Here is a 21,488-nt window from a genome sequence, read left to right as displayed (position 1 = left end):
TTTATATATATATATATATATACACTTCTTATATAAATGAAAACCTAATACTTTTTAATTTACACACTGTATATAAGTGTGTAAATAAGTATACACTGTATACTGTACTTACATACAGTGTATACTTATACACTGTATATAAGTAACTGTTTCCAAGGAAATGTAGTGTTTCAATAACTGGAATTACTGTGGCTTCCCTAGGTACTGTACAGACCAGATGGACAACATGAAGGCAAGTTGTTCTCGACCGGAAGGCACACAATAGAGGTCCCAGTCCCCAGTGATGGCGAGTATGTTGTTGAGGTCCGAGCACACAGTGAAGGAGGAGATGGAGAAGTAGCTCAAATAAAAATTTCAGGTTAGAAAATAACTTCCTTTCTTCTTTTCCACACTCCTTGGAAATCTTTGAATATTTTCCTCTTGTACACTGTCCAGAGATGGGCACACCATTCCCATCCAAAATTGGAGCGGTAGCTCCACTGCACTGAGAATGAGGGTTTATCTTCAAATCTTTCTGAAGTCTCGTAATGCACGCAGGACACTTCAGCAGTAGTCCAGCTCAATTCCAGAAGCGCTGCCAATTTTCCAAACATCAGACTGTTTCTACTGGTCCTCCCAGTTAGGCTACCACTTTTAATAGATCCTACAAGCCTAAGTATGTGGTGCAGACCTCAGTTTCAAGACGTCAGCCTGTAATAATCCTATAGTTCCTAGTACCTGTCGCTTTTGTATCTCATTCTTTTGTCAACTGTCACTAAGAGGAGAGAGAAAGTAACTGAGAAAAGTAGGTCCACATGAGTCCACAGACCAATTGCTAGGGGAATTCTACTTTTCAGGAGACGAGGGAAGCTGTGATGCATACAGATGAATAAGCAACATGCAACATGCTCAGCTTTAGGGTGCCTGGATGGTTGGCAAATAGGGAAAGGGAGCTTGCATGGATCAGGCTGATTCAACTTCTACTCGGTGTTGATTCTAAGAGCTCAGGCATGGTCTGCACATCTCTTTCTCACTAGTTTTGTAATTTAAGTAGTGCCTTAGCATGCAGTGTATGAAGTAGAACATATGAGTAAACATACAGGACTTGGATAATGTCTTAGCAAGTTTATGATTTAAACACTTTTATTGTATTCTTGTCTTTGATTAGAAAATGAACATGGGGCGTAGTAATGACTAAACATTAACAGTATTCTGTATGTAGTCAGTGCAGCCATTATTCTTTCAAAAAAGCAATACCTATGCTGTGTTACCTCTGCACTGTGAGAGAAGCTGCCCATTCCTAAAGGAATGGACCTCCCATCTGCTGGTTTTCAATAATATGTACAGTTTATACCACCTAGTGTGAACTCCTGGGTATCACCATTTTTGTTTGTATGAAGCACCTATTCCAATCTTGATCAAATGGAATCTGGAGGTGGAGAATCCATCATTTGCAGGATACTTTTTTCTCATTAATCCCCTGCACCGTTGACTTTTTTTTTTGGCATAATTTTTAAACTATATTTATCTGGTTTGGGGGTCTGGCCATTGTTTAGTTTTATAGCCTTTGTCTAGATTAAAGAGTCTTTTTGTGCTTGATATGTTCTCCCCATTAAGGAATGTACATATTTCAGTCAAGTGACTGATTGAATGCTAAACAGACTGAGCACCTTGAATTTCTCTGTGATAACATTTTGTTCAGATCTTAAATAATTTTGACAACTCCTGTCTTCATCTCTCCAACTTCTGAGAACTCCTTTAGGACCATCAACACTATAACTATATGCACTATTTCAAATCTTCTGTCTGCAGAGATAATCTTGCCTCCCTACACTTCCTACTCCCAGCATAATTCATGAAAGGCTTTGATTAGCCATTTACTTCCTTGCACTGGGCTATAAAATGGTGTTCATTTGGTTTGTCCAGCACCAGCTCTAAATCCCTCCTGGAATCCTTGCTTTCCACGATACATGATCTGTGTGACATGCCTCTTTTTTCCTTAGTGTATCATTTTGCATGTGGCTGTGACAAAGCACCGTTGATTTCAATGGCTTAAGTTCCCATGCTGTATGGATTTCCGTGTGTGTTGTCCCTCTCTACTACTTTGCCACTTTGGTTCATTTACAGAGTCACTTAGCTGTTTACTTCTGGTTTTGATAAAAATTACTGGATTGCGTTCAGTCTATTACTGTTGACTGTGGAATTACACTAGAAATTGTGACCATTCTTCAGTAATTCTGTTTTGAAATCTGCCACTGACTGAATTCTTAATCTGTTTAGCATACCCTGTGTTAATTGTGTGTACCTTTCTCTGTGAGAATGTTTTAGGGTACTAGGTCAAGCACTTTACAAAAGCTGTAATACATTGCATTATATTCTCATACTCTGAGTGAAGCACTTTTAACGTATTTTATAGCATGCAAAAAAGTTGAATCAACTGCTGTTTGTAAGATATGTCTTAGGTCATCTTTGTATCTACCATACATTTCTTGCCACCCATCGTCGGTGTGGTGCAGAGACCCCTTAGGTAGCAGCGGATGGATTCCTCCCCAGACTAGAAGCAGAACCGTCATGTCAGTACAATGTTGAGCCCAAGCTGATAAGTCTTGCCAGCGAGGCGTGCCCTTACAGAGTTAGCACCTCTGGAAGAGTTAGCACTGTGCAAATTCTAGTTGGTTGGTCTGTCTTTTACATTGCAGCCGAGTTTTCAGCCACGTCTACCATTCCCAAGCTAGACAGAGAGCAACAGTGCCTCCGGTGGCCTAGGTAAAGCCAGCATTCCCTAGAGTCAGTTTAGGAAAGGAGGTGGAAAAGGAGACAAAAGGTAGGGTAATCCCTTTGGAATACACAGTATGTAGAGAATTGGGCAAGCATTTCAGGCTATTTCTGGATGCAAACCATGGGTTTTCCAAAGAGCAGAGTGAAGTGCAGTTTTAAACACCAACACATGGCAAATTATGTCTGCTGATTCTTACTCTTCATAAAATTTTACAGTAGTGTGACAGGCTTTAGAATAATTGCCAAAGAAGGGTGACAGAGAGAAGCTTTTAAGTAATGATGATTTTTCTCAGAGACTTGCAAACAGAGAACACCTAGTTTAGTAGGAATGTGTGTTCTGGTGACGGACTGGCCATAATGGAACTTAACATATTTACAGAGAGGTAAATAATAGCTAAGGCAAAACATAAGGCATCTTAGCAAATTCAGAAAGGATCATTGCCTTACTTGACCTTTAGACATCTGATTCCAGAGTCTGCAAACCAAATTGATTCCCTGCATAAGTGAATGAGGAGAATTAAGCAACTAGGGCACGGGTTCAAATTAGCCTGGATGCTGACCAGGAATGACCAAATCTTAAGCAAACTAGAAGGCTGCACTGAAGACAGAGGAATGTCTGAAGAACCTATGTGTCTTCCAGACTGATGTTCTCCTTTTGTTCATTGAATATCACATCCAAAGTAATCTACATAATTCATCTGAGTTAGGTGTCTGAACTCCCATTTTAATCGGTTGTCATCTAGGGTGTAACTCAGAATCTTAAACAAAGCCTGCAGCATGTGAGATGCCCCAGATTACCAGGGACATCCACACAATGCTGGCAGGCTTCTAAGGTGTTCTGGATCAGCAAGTAGAGGCCAGACAGCACACCTTTTGGCCTATATTTCAGATGTATGAATTGCACCTTTTTGCAAACCAAAGGTATTTCCTTGATTTGTATGGCTGCTGTTGCTGTGCTAGGCTACTGTGTTGGCAGCCTGTTGTAGTCGTACTCTGAGCAATTCTTAGCATCTGCTGAATTAGTTCTGAATTAGGTTTAAGTACACGAACATCTAGCTCAGGAACCTTAACTGGCCCTCGGGTCTTAATTTGGGTGTTAAAAAGTGGCACATTTTAACTAACAAAAGTTACATTGGAACATCAAATGTGAAAGAAAGTAGAAATATATGTTATTTCTAGCTTAACCCCTTGTCTAAGGGAGAAGCTGTCTTTTATGTTTTCCTCATTCTTCTCACAGGAAACCCAGGCACATGCCAGAAAGAGAGGCAAACATCCTGCAGCGACTTTTTTGTAATATAACCAGTCAGCTTCCTATGGGTCAGAGTGTTTTAGCGGAGAATGATATAAAGGAAGTTTACCAAACACAGCCGTCTCATAAGCATTTCTTTTTAGTAAATACCTTGAAATATAAATGCTTATCATAAAATCACTTACTGTATATGTGCTGAGGTGCATTTCCGCATACAGCTATAATCAGTGTTGTAAATTGTTGTATTTTATTGGCCAGTGCCTGTTGCACAGTTAGGGTTTTGGAGATACTTTTCAAGCCCATTATAATAAATCAATGAGCTACACAATTTAAAATTCATTCTTAAAATACAACAACTCACTGAAGATTGGAACTACTTGTTTAACCAAAGGAGTCCATTTCAGTGTCTAATAACAGGCTTATCTGGGGTTTTTTTTAAATACATTAAAGGCTGAGTTGGGTTTCTTTTTGTCCCTTGCCTGCTTTTTGGATTGCAGTGCTTTGTTGTAAAGCTAATATTAATGTAATCACAACAATCACAATCGGTAAACTAAAACCATGTGGTGCTTGGGTTTTTTTCTCACTTAACTTGTGTAACTGCACCGGCCTCACTGCAATTAATTTATGCCAGAGTAAGAAAAAATAGAATCAAGCTCTCAGATTTTAAAATTTCATCCAGGGTGGGGGAGAGAGGAAGGTAACTTATGATCTGGGAAAATATTGTGAAAAAATGAAGATGGCACACATCTTCACCTTCAGATACGAAATCAGGTTACTGTCTCAGTTCAAATAGTGACATGGACAAAGAATAATTTGTGTATTGTGTATGTTTATAGCAGGACAACAAAATTACAGCTTCTCTCTGTTCACCGCACACATATATATATATACACATATAAATTCCATTTGCCAGAGGCATGTTTTAGGATCCTGAAAAAGTATTTACTTTGAAGCATAGCTTTTTCAAAGGGAAATGCAAATTTTTTGCCTGTAGTAAGTCGTACAAATATTTTCATTATTTTATATTTTAATTTATTTTTTTATTATTTTTAAAAAGGACATTAATATTTATTGCAAATACTACTACCAAGTAAATCAAGTGATCATTCACTTTTCATGTGGTATAATCAAAATCTTTTGATCATGGTTTGAAAATGTCCATCTGTTGCAAAGATGGTTGTAGTAATAAGAAAGGAGAACATGGGTAAAAGTTGTAAGAAAAGCTGATGAACAGCCCTCTAACTGACATGACAGTCCTCTGTTACTGATCCTGCAACTTAATATGCATCTGTGACAAGAATGTAACAAAAAGCTTCTACTAAACAAAAAAAATACATTTCAAAAAAAGCTCTCCTCTACAAGAACTGTGATTTCCACAGTACATTTGGCTCTTGTCTCTTGGCTTGAAAATTAAGTAGAAAATACTCAGAATACCCTCTAACCTGGTACATAAATCTGCCTAAAACAACATACTCAATTCTCTGATACTTCTCTTGATTTTCCTTCATCATCACATTTCATTTCATCAGAATTCTAATTTATTGGTACCACCTCGTTCCAAGCCTGACTTTGGCAGCTAAGGTTTGACAGTTTCATGCATTACAACATACTCAGCACTAGAGCAAGCATTTTCTTGAAAAGCCATATTCTCCTAAATTTCATTTTCTTCTCTTTTGTATTCAACAGTAGGATGGACTGCAGAAATATTTTCATAACTAGTTCTGTTTTCTTAGTCTGCATTATCCTATGATAATCCCAGTGCTGTTTATTTTGTCATTTATGTTTATTTATATGGGAAAGCCTGGGTATACACAAAGTGTGAATCCAACAAAATGTCATTTTTAGCCATGAGGCTCATAACTAAGCTGTGCAGTGGTGTTTGACAGGCTTTAGAGCTAGAAGTTCGATGCGTGTGTGCATCATTTAGAACACAGTAGAGGTTTAGGAGAACAGTATCTTACAAAACAAGAGCAGGATAGGTTACTCATTATCAGAGAATAGTGACAAGACAGGAATCCGTAGTTGCTCTACATCAGAAAACAGAAAAAGTGGCCACTGACTTGAAAAGGACCGTGTAACTTCCTCCTGCTTTCATCTTCAGCCTCAGCTGCTGCACGCCTGTCTCTGTGAGCTTGGGCATTGCTGGCAAAATCCCCACTGAGGGCTCTTTCTGAGTCACATGAAGGCATGAGAACTCTGCAGTGCCTTTAACCTTGAGGAGAAAAGGAATCTGTGGCAACTTCATATACCTTGTTACATGTTTTAACTTGTTATGTATTGGAGATTTTGCTGGCTATCCCCAAGCTTACAAGAACACAATAGGGTGGTGTCACGGAAAACATATATTCTTGTTGAATCTCAGAAAGTAAAGATACTGAAGATACTAAAAGAGACTAAAGAAAGATACTATGAAAGCATAGAGAAAATCAGGCAGGGTACTGCAGCCATGGGGTGAATTGTGGGTGAGGCCTGTGAGAGAGGCAGGGAGCCTTCAGGTAGCATAAGGATGGCTAGTAAGGTAGTCCTGAACAACAGGAAGAGGTAAGTAGGAAGAGATTATTCACTTTTCTTCACATTATGAGAATGAAGGTACTCAGTAAAATTATTTTGCATGGCACAAAATTAAATTGTGGAAACTCCTGTGACAGGACGTTGTGCAGGACAAAGTTATTAACAGAGTGATGAGCTATCTGCTCTTATTTAAAACTATGTCCTATATTCAGCCTTTGACTCAGGAGCTGCTGAACAGAAGCTACAAAGTAGCTCAGGAGCTACTTCAACAAATGAGAGAGCATCTAAGAAGAAAGTCATATTCTGTATGCCATGATTTTTTTTTTCCCTCCACTGTATCTGTTACAGACCACTCTTGGATCCTGAGTTACAGTGTGTTCTGAGCTATCCAAGCCTTTGGTCTGACTCACTAAAGCTGACCCTATACTCCCAGCTTCAGGAAAGTGTGCTTTGAAATGCCTGAATACTTAGTTGATGCACAAAGGGTTGGTTCTTCTGAAACCCTTAAATACATACTTTACTGTTTTCAGCAGTCTGGATGTTACCCACCAAGCAATGACTGACTTTTAAAATAGTTAAGGAGAAGAAGAAAAATAAATTTGGGTTCACTGTGCAGTTAGAAATACCTTTTTTTTAAAATTCAGCAGAGTTTTGATTGCCGCTGTTTCAGTGGAACCATCAATTCATCAGTGAATTAAAGGTCTGGCATTCAACTTCAGTTTGGCTGAGCTATTCTTCTCCATTTATTTATCTTGTTGTTGAGTTATATCATACAAGTACTTCAGGTTTTTTATTACACCAACACAGGAACACTATAATCCTTCACTTCTATAAAACAGAATGCTTGGTATTTTATATTCATTGTACTCTACCATTAGAAGAAGATGAAAAAAATCTGAAAGATAATTATTTAACTCTCCTATGCTTAAATGTGGCAACATAGCAACAAAGAATATCACACAAAAAAATCACATAGCTCCTAAAGGGAATGCCCAGATTAGTGTTTTGCTTTAATAGTGTAATCCCTTTGATGCATAATGATTTAATTTAATGCAAGTGCATATTCTGCTTTCACCTCTTGGTAGGACATTTAACTATTGACCTGTATTTATACAGTATTTTTAATTGCTTTGAGAAATCAAAGCCAGCCAAGTAGTATTTAGAGTGATTTAAAGTAATCTTTGGAAGACTCATCTCATTATTTTTTTCCCTTAATATTCTAGACAGGGCTGCAGACATGATCACAGGGGTGAAGAAATGAAGAAAGGAATACTTTCTAGTCGTGACAATTCTGACATGTTTCGATTTTCAGTAGCAAGCCGTGGAACTGCATTATTCAAATCCTTGTGGTATTTTCCAGTTTGGTCGTTAACAATCTATGTTACTTTCTGTGGGTGCCTTGGAATGGTGGCGTACTCGTACCTCTCGGTGTTATGTACCTAACGTAGTCAGACTCCTTTTCTTAGTGAGGAGAGTGATTCAGAAGGCCTAGGTTAGACATCTGCTATAACACACTTCTGGTGAAACCTCTTTCTTAAGAGAACAAAGCCCGGTGATTCTCTGACAAAGGCAGCAGAGAGAGTTTTCCAGTTACTTCAATGACAAAGTCCAAGGGACTTCAGAAACACTCTTTGGTAGTAAGGAAGGTGCACAGCTCTTTAAGGGAGTGTCCCAGGTCTAGTTCCTTTAATAAACACCAAGGTGTAGCATGGTGGGGAACGGTGATCTACAGAGCTGTATAAAGAACAGTTACAAAGATGATGAATCCAATGTCTTCGTAATGGCAGGTGATGTAATATAGGGTGGTGGCCTGGAATTGCGATTTGGGAGGATCAGGCTGGACATTAGGAAAAATGTCAGATTTCCGTGATTAAGGCTAGGCAGAGCTCCAGCTGACGACATCCAGTGTTGGTGGCAGTCCTGATGTGAGTGGGAGGTCAGACTAGACAGCCCCAGAGGTATAACCAGGCACAACCAGGTGTTTTGTGCTCCTGCAAACTGTGTAACTTCCCAACTTCAGATCTACTGACAGTGCATAAAATGTTAAGTGTTTCATTAGAAGCACAGTTTGTACTGTGTTTATTTGGCAGGTTTCTATTCAGATATAAATAGATTTCTTTGTTGCTACAGATATGAGGAGCAGATAAAATCACATATTTGCTAATTCAAACATATCTCTTGACCATATAGAAAATACTTATGTGTATTTTTGCCTTCTTTACATAGGTATATTAAATAGTACATATTATTACATACTGAAATTCTTCATGCCCTTTTCAGAACACTTGAAGGACTTCAGTGTCAAAATGTTCTTGCCTTTAAAGATTAATACCATATAGAATCATAGAATCATAGAATGGTTTGGGTTGGAAGGGACCTTAAAGATCATCTAGTTCCAATCCCCCTGCCACGGGCAGGGACACCTTCCACTAGACCACTAGACCATGTATTTTACTTTCACCATATTTCTAAAGCCCGTTCATAGATGGAGAGTTGACAACAGAGTTCTTAGAAGTAGGTATTGGAAGAGCATTTCTCTGCCTGTTCAGCACAACGGTATTAAGCCAGTGGGAAGAAAAGGAGGAATGTTAATCTGTCAAAACAGGAAATGTCAGGATCCTTCATCTAATTTCACTTGTATATTTCAGAGTATCAAATTTGGTGCTTATGGCTCTAGCTAGAGAGTGGCTGAAGTAAGAACTTTATCAGGAGAGAAATTCTAACAGAAGATCAATTTGAAAATTTCTTCTTCAGAAGCATGAAAATCTGCTTGATTTTTTGCTTTTCAACTCCTGGTGTTTTTAAAGCAAGGCTGCAAGCCATTTTAGAAAGTGTGGTTTAGAAAACATGTTTTAGAAAAATCTGTCTGCCTGGGCTCAGAACATGAGAAACTAAGTAAAAGGCTACTTAAACTGTATTGTATGTGAGGCAATATTTAGATCACAGAGGATATATATTTTTTAAAGGTAAAAATCCTTTCTGTGCTTAAATTCTTTAACAGCATTGTTTTCTAATACTGCAGAGCAGAAATAAGGGAAATGTAGAATTTACTGTGGCAGCATAAGTTACTCATCTGAAGAGATATTCAGCTGTTTAAAGCTGGGTTTAGGCACTGCTGGCTCATTTAGATATTATCTGTAAAAAAATGTTTGCCTCCTTTACCTTTACATGAGGAGATTTTGTCTCTCCCTAAACCAAGTATTTTGTGAATTTCTAAGTTGTTATTTTCTATAATAATAGAGCCCAGTGATGGTTTGTTTCAAGTCTTTTTCTGTCATTACACAGATTGTAAGTAAAAAGCCTTATCTGGCTATAAGGGAAGTGTTTGCACTCAGTTACGATGGCTGTTAGTATTTCTGTGTCAGGACACTAAAATGTAAAATGATGTGCTCAGCTGGAGGGGAGTGTAGTTCTAATCACAGCCTTTTCTGCATGTACCCACAGAGTCCTCATAATCCAAAAATTACTTTGTTAGAAAGCCAAATGGAGTTGCCAACACAAGTATCCAACTAGGAACAATTTCTACACCAACTCCCTGCTCTTGTTTTTTTGTGTGTTCTTGCTAGTTTCTACCTTTATCTGTTTCTCCTTGAATTTTACCTTCGTTTGGAACTGGACAAATCAGAGCATTCCCAGTAAAGGTTCCATATTAAGCAGTGTTCCTGGTTTATCTGGTTTATGCAGCCTTCTAAGATGCTCTATCCTGCCTATTCCTATCTGTCTTCTTTACCAGAGATCCTGCTACCTAGCTACCTTGGAAAATTGTATTGACCTTTCTGGTTTAACAGTACCCAATTCTTCCAAGTATGTCCTTATCAGTAAAAAATTACATTGCTTCGCTGTGAGGAGGCACATGCTAGGCCAGCTGTGTGCTTTCTTCCCCCCTGCAGTAACTTTTGTACCCAATTTAAGACTTTTCCTTCCTTCCTGAATAGGAAGGCCAAACTTAAGCTGAGCTGGCCTGTTGGACTTGCTTATTTTCTTTGCTGCTTCTCAGTCCACTAGTTGATTCTGCTGCAGGTTTGCCCCATTGCTCCCCAGTCCATGCTGAGTCCTGCTTCCGCTGTTTTTCTCCCTGCTTGCCATGCTGCTGCACTCAGGAAGCAGAGGGAGGGAGGCTGCCCTTCCCTTCCCTCTTTCTCAAGGGCTGTGCGGTGATGGGACTTACCTGTACGTGAAGTCTGTGTAGCACATGGCCATTTTCACGATCATGAGACCTGCACTGTACTGCACGTGCTGTGCAGGTCTCGTGTGCTGCGGAGGCAAAGTGGCCTTTCCCTGCCGTGAAGTAAGCACTGTCATGCAGCCTGTTGAGACTGGGCACTTCTGCTCTTGTAGAAGCTGAGGCCATCCTTCTTCATCTTCTGATGCGTGAGCCAGGCTTCCAGGCTGAAAGGTGAAGATTTTTAAGACAGGCTATTAATGCACCTTGGTATTTATACATGCCAAATTTGTTCCCAAATACATATAAATTCCAATACTGCAGTATTTGCCCCATTAAATCACCGCCATTTTGCACCTGAAGAGTTTCTACAGTTCACCCACTGTACCATATGGTTGTTTAAATGTGGACTATTTGCAAGGGAAAAGGAGTGGCACATCTGGTGTATACTTGGGGTGAATTTATTTGTAAAAAAAACATTCACAAATCCCTATTTTTTTTAACAAGGAGGAAGAGGTTCCTCACTCAGAAATCCCTAGTCATGTCTGCTGGCCAAAGAAGAAATGTCCTTGTTTTTCTTCTTTTCAGGGTTACAATGAAACTTTCTCTTCTGGCCTCCCATTTCTTTCCTGAAAAATTAGCCCTTATTGGTGAAAAACCTGTGAATGACTCTCTCGGAAGATGACTGAATTCCTCAGAAGGACTGTGAACCCTAATTTGTGAGGCAGTGCAGGATACATTTATGTGGGAACACTCACAGCCAAGTGTTTTGCCACACAGGACAGTCAGTGTAATCACAGATTACATGCAAGAGAGTATGTAATGAACAGTAATATGTGTGAAGGGGAAGAGGTAGCTGATAAAAAAATTTACATTTACTGACAGTTAGTAGCCCAGTAACTGAAAATTATCGCACCTTCCTCAGAGTCCAAGGCACCTTTTCATTTTGGCAGTCCAGATGTGTAGCAGGGCCAGAGTGACAAAGAAGCCCCTGCAGCTGCCTGCCGATGCTGCCAACACTCCAGGTGCCATTGCCAGAAGGAAACAAAAAGTTTACTTGGCTCTGGCATATGGATTTTCAAGTAGGAGAAGACAGCCTTGACATCGCGGGGTGGACAAACCACACAGACCATGAGCAGCCCTTCAAATCTGTTCTTGAAGTTCTCTCTCTTTGTCTTAAGATAGGTTTAAAGCTGTTTCACGGGTGCACAGGAAATGTTAACGTGGCACAGAGCATGGGCAAATGCACAGACAGTATTACTGCCATCTTATGTGCAGCTGCTCTGCTACAAAACAGCAATTCACTGAGTTGTGAATTATTCCTCAGCCCCTTTCTTGAAAGGTTTATGGCACAGGCAAAAGGAAAATTTCCTCGTGCCCAAGCAAATGTATTCCTAGACAAGGGAAAGTTGGACCCATGACTTAGCAATGTTGCCAGTGATGCAAGATAAGCATATTCTAATTAGTTCAGTTATTTTCCATTTACCATGGATAGGGATAGCAGAATTTAAGTCATGTCAGCTGATACTACCCGTTTGTTTTGCAGTAGTCTTTTATGAAAACAGTATTTCCAGCTGGAATCAACAGAATTTCTTTTTAAAAGCCAGTTGACAGGACTGCAAACCCACCCACATATTCTATGCAGTTTAGTTTAACCTGAAGAAATTACATTTTCTCCCTTCTTGCTTTTCTGTTCTACCTGGGTAAATATGAAAACACTCAAAACACCCAGTTATTAATGAAGCCTCATAGATTGTAAAGAAAATAACAGACAGAGGAGGAAAAAATACCGAGTTTATTTGGTGGCCCAGTTGTTTCCCAGAGAGATGGGTGAGCACAGTTAGAAGCAATGAGAAGCAACATATGAGCAGGCTTTGCATTTACCTTTCTTAAAATAAAAAGCTATAAAACCGGACAGTCGTCATGGAAGATAAGTCTTGGGTCTTGGACCAAAAGGGGAATATTATTTACAGGAAAATGGGTATGAGTTTGGCCATTCTTTCAGAAATAAAGAAATCTATTTTGCAAAACAGACACAAAGGCAGACTGATTTCTTCACAAGTTACAAAAATTGCATTACAAACTTAAATCCTGTATGAATTTTATAAAATGCCCATCCTGGTAAGGAAAATTTCTCTTTTTCTTACTCTTACTAAATGTATGATAAATTGTATCATGAAAAATATGTTGCAGCAGCTGTATCGTTCATGTAGTCTGTCTGCATCTACCTAAACAATTTTTGCTGCATGAGAGGAGCAACCTGTAGAGAGAAGCAGCAGCATTGAGGATCTATTTCCTCACCATATTGAGGATCTATTTCCACACCTCCAGTCTGGGCTGGCACAGAGTATCCAAGACAGCTCCACAGTGCAAAATCATAGAATCATACTATCATAGAATGGTTTGGGTTGGAAGGGACCTTAAAGATCATCTAGTTCCACCCCCCCTGCCATGGGCAGGGACACCTTCCACTAGACCGGGTTGCTCAAAGCCTCACCCAGCCTGGCCTTGAACACTTCCAGGGATGGGCCATCCACAGCTTCTCTGGGCAACCTGTTCCAGTGCCTCCCCACCCTCTCCGTGAAGAACTTCTTCCTGATATCTAATCTAAACCCCCCCACTTTCAATTTGTCCCCGTTACCCCTTGTCCTGTCACTACAGGCCCTTGTAAAAAGTCCCCCCCAGCTTCCTTGTAGGCCCCTTCAGGTACTGGACCCAGTACCTGAAGGGGGACCAGTAAAGGGGACAGTTGAGATACTTAAAAACACACTCCTTCTAAAACTCTAACAGTCACGTAGGCATCCCCCTCGATGTTCAGTACCTGGAAACCAAGAAAACTGATGTCATTCAATACAAATTAACTCTTGAACAATCTTTCCTGACAACAAAAGCAGAGAAGGAGTTTTGCCACAACAGGATCAGATCATGATTAGCTGAGGAACAGCTTGAAGTTTGTTTATGTTGGCAGGGCAAACACTTTCCCACTGACAAAGAGAAGTTATTCATGTATGACAGCTTCACAGATGACCAGTAACTAATTTCCTGGTTCGCAGATCTGATGAAAGTAAGATTTCTAAACAGGCCTCTAGATTTTTTTTTTTTTTTACAGTCCAGTATACTAATGTTGGGAAAGGGGCCAAAAATGTCATATCTTAAAGATAAGTAACATTTAAAGAAAATAATGACGTATTTTTAATAACAACTTATTACAAAGACCTGAGAAATCTTTCAAAGTCTGAATTGTTTTAATGCTTGTTTCATTTAGGCATTAAATTGATTTCATTATTTTTGTATATAAGTGGAAAAATGTTTCATATTGTTTAAGATGTCAGGAAAATCTGGGATCTCTATTCAGAAGTGTAAAATACTTCAGCCTAGACTTCATGTTATTGAGATGGGAACACAGAATTTAAAATACGAATAGGAAGCTGTGGATTAGTGGGACATTACCAGGAGTTCCTGTGATATGTAAAGATCTTGCTGAAGAAAAACCAGTCCAGCAATTCTCCTCATTTACTCAGATAAGCAACCATGTGTGAGCAAGGCTGCTGAGGAGGCAGGGAAAGAAGTTAACTGCATGCATCTTATACAAATTATATTTGATTTTAAGCTACATTCTGAGTAGATGTTTCTTAGTCCTATGCTTAAAAATACCAACTACAAGAACTCTGTAGCAGACAGTAGCAAGGTCTCTGTGGGAATATAGCAAGATTTCACAACTTTGCTTGGGGCTGTTGGGAAAAAAAAACAAATTTGAAGTGTGCGTTTCATTGTTTATTTGAAAGACATGAGGACTCTTGCTATGTAGTCCACACATGGTGTATTAGAGTGGTAGTTAGGTCATGTGATAGAGATTTGGCTTTGGCCTTGACTTTGATGACTGTAGTTTGCAATTGCATGCACGCTGATATGCAAGATGCTGGTTGAGAGATCATACATTCTAACACTGAGGAGAGAATGAATCTTCAGGTGCTAAATATATCCAGCTCATACCTGGCCAGACTTTAGAAGGTGCTTAATAATAATTCTGTTGTAATTTACATCCACAATTCATTTGTACATATTCATTAAGTCTTTATCTGGCATTTAAATATTCTTAAAACTGACATCACAATTTCATTACTGCACGGAAGTAAATCTTGTAGTCTGTACTTAGGCAAAACTCACATTAATTTCCATTTGAAAGCTGCAGGAGTGTACGGGCTGTCATGAACTGGTGACTGGTGTTTGAAGTAAAGTATGCTTCCTGACATTTGGGTCAGTAATCTAGCAAGAAAAAAGATGTGTATTGGTCCCCCAAATACTCTGTTAATGTGCTCTCTAAGGGTAGGATTTGCTTCACTGCAGAGAGTTGTTATACATATCTCTGCCACAGTGCCTAAACCTTGTAAGGAACTGCTGTAATGGGGTGAATTACAAACTATTATTTCTGAAGCCAGCAAGCACATCTCAGGAAAAGTTTTATTATTTCTTTCTCTTTGTAGAATACTTACATACAAATAAGAATTCCCCATACTTGTTCATCATTTAACTTCAGTCAGCAAACATTTTTCCAGGTTTTCCTTCATTAGAAGCATTCAAAACCTGAGTTGTTGTGTCTTTCTAACTGCATTATCCTGGTCTGTCAAAGGCAGCATGCAATTTGTGTAGATACTCTGAAATATGAAATCTGGATTATGGTTTTTTTTCCTATGGCAATTATTCATTCATTAAGAACCACTGTTTTCCTGTTTAAGGATAAAGACTATGGAAAAGATTAACATGTCTCATAAATCACTAAAAAGTAAAGATAAATATACCCCCCGTACTTTCACAGTTGCCAAAATGTGAAGCTGTTACGTATGAGGATATATTTGAACATATATTCATGTTCACCTTAAGCATAAAATTACTCTGTTTATGGATACTTATAAAGCAATCTTCCAATATTTTCCTTAATTTTATCTTCCACTGAACTGGGTATACTGCTTCCTATGGAAAAATGTACTATTCATAGAAGTGTACTTTTTACAGCTGAATTGAGCTGATAAAGAAGGATTGGTAGGTCTCTTGTCTTGGTTTTCCAAGTGTTTGGATATCAGAAAGTACTTGGGAAGAAATCTTGACTTCAGACAGTAGTAGGGGAAAGGATGGGAATGAGAGAGGGAAGAGTTTTGTGGTGTCAGAAGCAAGAGAAAAAGGGTGGAGGTTAGTATGGGAGATAGGGAAGAGAGCAGAGCAGCAGAAAGACTTGATGTTCATGAGAACCAGAGTCAGGAGGAGTATGGTGGAGGGACCTAGAAAGAAGGGGAACAGTAAGAGGAGTATGGCTGAAATTGAAAATAATTTCTGTGGGGAAAACCCTAATATTCTGGCTTCATGGCAGATGCTGTAGACTTTCTTCCTGGTGGGACGGTGGAGAAACCAGGATCATGTAAATATACTAGTTTTCACCTTCTGTTGTAGAAACAGGAGGGGAAATAGTTGTCTGCCTCTTGGAGGCTGTCTGCTACATATATCCCCGATGGGGTCTGCATAGAGCTTCATCAGTGGGTCAGGAGACACTGCCTTTCAGATCAGCCTTTCTACTAGCACTTAAGTTCACTATTAAAGGCCAACTGTAAACAAGCCAGGCCATCTGTTTGCTAGTGGCTTATGGTCTGCTTTTTGTTAAATTATTTAGTAGGTGACAGGCTGTACGTATGTGCGTATGAACAGCTGTAGACACATCCTGTCATGCAGCATTTGGTCATCTCGTAAGCATACCTCTGTTCCTGGGATGGGGAGGGCACACACGCCTCTAACACCTTCTCTAGAGAGATATTGGATGAAAGGTGTCTTTAGACCCAGCTTTCTCCAGCGATACAGAAGTACTGTACATCTGGTAGAACGTGATTTCTCCCACCGTACCAGTACTCAGGATTTAGTTAGGAGGTACAGTAATAAACCAGTTGTGGGTAAAGAAGACTAAGCACTCTTAAATTGATATACGCTTAACTGCCTGAAAACTGCCGTTGTTTAAAGTGGGGTTGTTCGAGTGGGGTTGTTTAAAGTAAAATGAGGAGAGGAGATAGTGCTGTGAACCTGGGGAACTGCAGGTGAAGACTCAATTAAATGACTCTGCAAAGAGGAGAAGCATCCTTAGGCATGACTTGTTTGGGGGACAAAGCTTTCATCTGGGCATTGTAAATAGTACATGTATGGTACATCAGAGAAGACACTGACCAGAAGGACGTCAAACCCAAAGTGTATTATCAGAGCTATAGCTTTCCTAACCTGATCCTTGGCTGCTCAGACAATTTCTCTGTAATAATCCCAGGCTACCCATCCCTGCTTCCACCCACTGTAGGCTTCCTTTCTGTGTTTGAGTCTGTCTGGGAGCTCCTTGTTCATCCATGGACAATACTATCACTTTCATATATCCACAGCTAACCGATGAGCTGCGAAACTCTGGAGTTTTCTGATTTGGACTTAATGCACAGTTTTTATAAAAAATGGGTTCTATTATAATTTTTTTTGGTTAAAATTTCCACCTAGTTTCGTTACTTTCTCATTATTGTGGGTAGGAAATTCTGTAAGAAATAAATGCTTGAAGGTAACTTACAAATATTTATTTGGCCAAATTCTCACCTCAAACCACCATGTTTTTTCTACTTAGGATCTTGATTTGCTAACTTTTAAGTCATAAAGCACCTTACTAATCGGAGGTTCGAGGTAGAGACAAAATGAAGAATTAACCATTTTATTTATCCAAAAAGATGCAGAAAATTCTATGGCAGGCAGATGTGTAAAACGTACAGATCTTCCTAGGAGCCTGCTTAGGGCTGGACCAGATGATAGGATTTACTTGGCCTTGCAAGAGGTCTGATGAGAAAGTGTGAATACTCTTTTTGGGCTTAAAAGAGAAAATACTTGAAGTTTATAATGCTGTGCTTGTGAGCTAAAACAACGCTGCCTACTGAAATCTGTGGTGTTTGGTTCATGTGTTACCAAAGAGCATTTGCTGGAGAGCTGGCCAGTAGGTCAGTTCCAGGAGCTCCTCGGGACTGTCACCACCAGCTGCAAGCACTTCTGTCCTTAGTCTGTGTCCTGCAGCAAGACGAGCAGTAAGCTGGGTCCTGCACTGCCCACCTACACGCAACCGTCCTGACCTAGACGAGCACGGTGTGATGAAAGAAAGAACAGACTATTCCCCAGCTCCTTTAGCCGGCCTCCAAAGCTGATAGCCTGGCTGACAGTCGGTGTCAGTGTGGCTGGGTCATTTTCTTATATTGATGCTTCTTAACAGGGACCTGGACCATGGCAACACAAGCCATTTAATAGCAGTTCTTACACCTGTTTGCCAGAGCAAGTCATGTGAAGTTTGCAAGCTGTCAATTAATATTTTTTATCTTAAAATATTTGTTTAAGAAAGGCCCTTGTTACTTTAAGAGGTGTAAACGTGTAAATGCCACACTGCTAGAAGTCAGCCATCTGGACTTTTTAATCTGGCAGGTAAACAAACGGACCAGGCTCTTTGATATCTCCCGGATTATTGCTGATCATATGAACATTAATGTTTCCAAAGGTGTCTCTTTGCTTCGTCACATTTCAAAGACCTCATTAATTTTGTTTTCTCATGTTTAAATATTTATTTTGACCTCTTACCTCCTGGTATAACCTCCTGGCTTGTTGGACCGACCAAATCAAAATACACTGATGTGTTCTGAATGGCCTTGCTGCTTGTATAAACACGCTGCATAAACAGCTCTTGCCAAACAAAAGAGCGAGTCCTCTGCTCTCCTGTAGCAAGTCTCTTTGTCCCTTTCACATTATCCATACAGGCAGGGGCTGTGCTGAGATGCGCCAGCTGGTTTTCCAGCCTTTGTACCCCGCGTTCTCGCATCCGTGGTTGCTCACCCTTGCCAGTAATAACAAAGACCAACGCCGTGTTGTTATCTCTTCGATGCGCAGGTGCCACTGCTGGAGTACCAACCCTCCTGCTGGTCCTGGTGGTGCCTACCCTGGGTGTCCTCGCCTGCTCGGGATTCTGAATGTAGCTGGATTTACCTTGTCCTCCGCCTAACACAAAGGACTCCCTTTGAAGATGAGGACCACGACTCTTTTTGATTCTTGTGGCACCATCCTAAGCCAAATAAATTACCCTTTAAAATAAATTACCCTACCGATTTCCTATGGACTTTAAGAGGACTGAGGCATCCAGGAACTCCTTCATGAAGTAAATCAACTTTTGAAAGGCTAAGAAATATTTTTAACTTGTTCCAATATGCCTTATGAAACACGCTGATCTGTGACAGTTGCATGATTCGGTCCAATGGGGCAAGTTACAGTGTTAAAACCCAATAACATAGGCTGTACAGTGAAAGTAAAATCACCATACGTAGGTGCTTTAACTTGAATAACAAATTGTGAAATATAATAGAGATTGAAATGTTGATTGTATGTGATAAATGTAAGAGTACTACGTCTGTCTGTACTATCCTATATGTTTTGTGTACTGCATATTTTTGAATGGCCCCATCATCATTTATTGGGATTACTGGGTTTTAGAGAGACAGTCAAAGCAAAAACATTTCATTTTTTTAGAGCTGTATTTCTTGAGGCTATTGGATAGAAATTGAAGGACTTGAAATAAAAGTCAGTGACAAGGAACTGTTTTTTTAAAAGATGTTCAGAATACCCGAGACATGCGTAGTGTGCTCAGCCTGAAGGAATTTACCTGTGCTTCACTGACACGAGATTTACCATATTCTTTTCTTAAACAGTTCTGTTGAAGTATTCCTTCATGGTCATTGTTGCTGATTTTTAGAGTGAAGTGTCAGCTTTCAGGGAAGCAGTGAAATGTGTTGGTTTTGATTTAGTATTATTACTATTATTATTATTAAGGTAGCAATATATTACGTAAGAGTTTGGAGATGGAGTCCACATAAAGACCAGCCAAGTGGACCATGAAATGGTAGGAAACGCATGTTATTTTTTAAGGTGAAAAGATTTAAAATATAAAAAAAAGAAAAAGATATACAATAAATGGCAAAAACAGAGTAGCACAGTAAAAAAAATACTATATTTACATTTTTATGCTGCAGATGCCAGGTGTTACCTTCCTGTAGTGAAGGTGTACATTTGGGAGAATTATATGCTTTTTCAAGAACTTGATATTATTCTAATGTTCATAGTGTTGTAAATAAGAGTTTTAAAGTTCTGAGACCGTCTCCCTATTTGATAGAATACTGGATGATCCAACTGTGTGTTGATATATGGAAGTCAGCTCCCAACAGTTAGTCAAATCTAAATGTTTACTATGGCCTTTGCAAAATGGGAACTCTATTAGAGATAGAGAATGTTTTTGTTCTGACTGTGTCTGGAGTGTTTCAGTGTTGGGTTTTTTGTTGGTTTGTTTGGGTTTTTTTAAGTTGTTAAAGAAATGCACATTACTTTCACTTTCCATGGTGTGCCGGGAATTAGTTCAAGTGTGAATGTTGAAGAAACACAGTGATATTGAATCAGCTGGCTCAAGTAATAGTGCAATGTCTGATGCTTCAAGAATTATAAGCTTTGAATCATATTTTATTAGCACAACCTTGCTAGCTACTTAGAAATAGAGTTTATCTTTTTAGAACTGATACTGTAGAGGTCCATAATTAAAATATTTACAGGAAGCAAGAATAGGTCTATTAATAACTTACACCCACTTCTTTTATTTGTATAATTTTGTACTATATATTTACATGTAAAAGTGTAGAGTCTTCATTAAGAAATATCAATAATACTGGTTTAGTTTAATTTTAACTATTTGTTAAAAGATGAAATTTTTTTAAGAGGTGAAAGTGATAACTTCCCTATAGAGGAATGTCAAAGTGTCAAACACTACTGAGTTTCATAAATTGTATAATTATTTGAAAGAGAAAAGAGCTGTCTTCATACATAACAAACTAATATGCTGTAAGCCTTCTATACAAAAAAAAATGTGGTTTATTGTGTTTCATTTTGTTTGGTTATTTTGCAGGATGACTCATTTTTATATAACGTACAACCACAACTAAATCTTTTGCCAAATGCATGATTGCCTTTTACTTTTCTAATACCTGGTGTAAAAAGCAAAACTGTTTAGTTTTTGCATGGAAATGACCTGGGAAGGAAAGCCACTTCTTTTTTTAAGTCAGCTAAAGTGATGAGGTAGGTCTCACATTCTGATCAGATAGGTGGAGATTTTTCTGTTTCATGTAGGTGTGTAAATTTGACGGGACCTTCAGTTTCAAATTGTTGTCAAGAAAAACTAATGTATCATCCGCTTTAAAACGCAAGGTTCGTAATTAAAGTTTACATAGATAGACATATTTGTTGTTTCTTTATATTTCAGGAAACTTGATATTACTCTTATTTGATACTGATGAATATTGAACTGGTTTTTTAGTTACTTTTTATCTTTTTTTTTTTTTCAGATTAGTAGAGCAGGACTGTGCTTTGTCCTTTTTATGAATGAAAAGTAAATTACAATTAAATAAATGTATTAATGTTACTCAAAATACAATAACTGTCTTTTGAATTGGAGCTTTCTAATTTCATAACAGTGATGTGGTCATCTGTGACAGCAATGGTGTGGATGGAATGAGGTCCTGCATATCCCTTCCCTGCCTCTTGTGAGTTTTGCTGGAGTTAAAGACCTCTGTGGGATGAGGGTGGCTTAAAGAGCTTTTGTGGGATAAAGGTGACTGTTTTGTTTTGGTTATAGGTGATCTAAAAAGATTTTCCTAACACTAGGGACAGAGAGTCTCCTGAGACCTCTTCAGAGTTTTTGGAAGCAAGAGTTATCCAAGCAGAGTATTTTTT

The 21,488-nt window shown here is 39.0% G+C and overlaps 1 long non-coding RNA gene across 1 annotated transcript; it reads left to right on the top strand.

Annotated features, from left to right (window-relative positions):
- Window positions 1-201: 201 nt before the first annotated feature.
- Window positions 202-21,177, top strand: LOC104513301. Its single transcript, XR_727924.1, has 2 exons — window positions 202-358; window positions 18,612-21,177. It is a non-coding gene; the product is annotated as an uncharacterized LOC104513301 (long non-coding RNA).
- The last annotated feature ends 311 nt before the right edge of the window (window positions 21,178-21,488 follow it).

The sequence above is a fragment of the Eurypyga helias genome, unplaced genomic scaffold (genome assembly GCF_000690775.1).
Source record: "Eurypyga helias isolate BGI_N326 unplaced genomic scaffold, ASM69077v1 scaffold7220, whole genome shotgun sequence".
Lineage (NCBI taxonomy): Eukaryota > Metazoa > Chordata > Aves > Eurypygiformes > Eurypygidae > Eurypyga > Eurypyga helias.
Note: the sequence above shows the minus strand (reverse complement) of the source record. Positions and strands in the feature narration are given on the sequence as shown.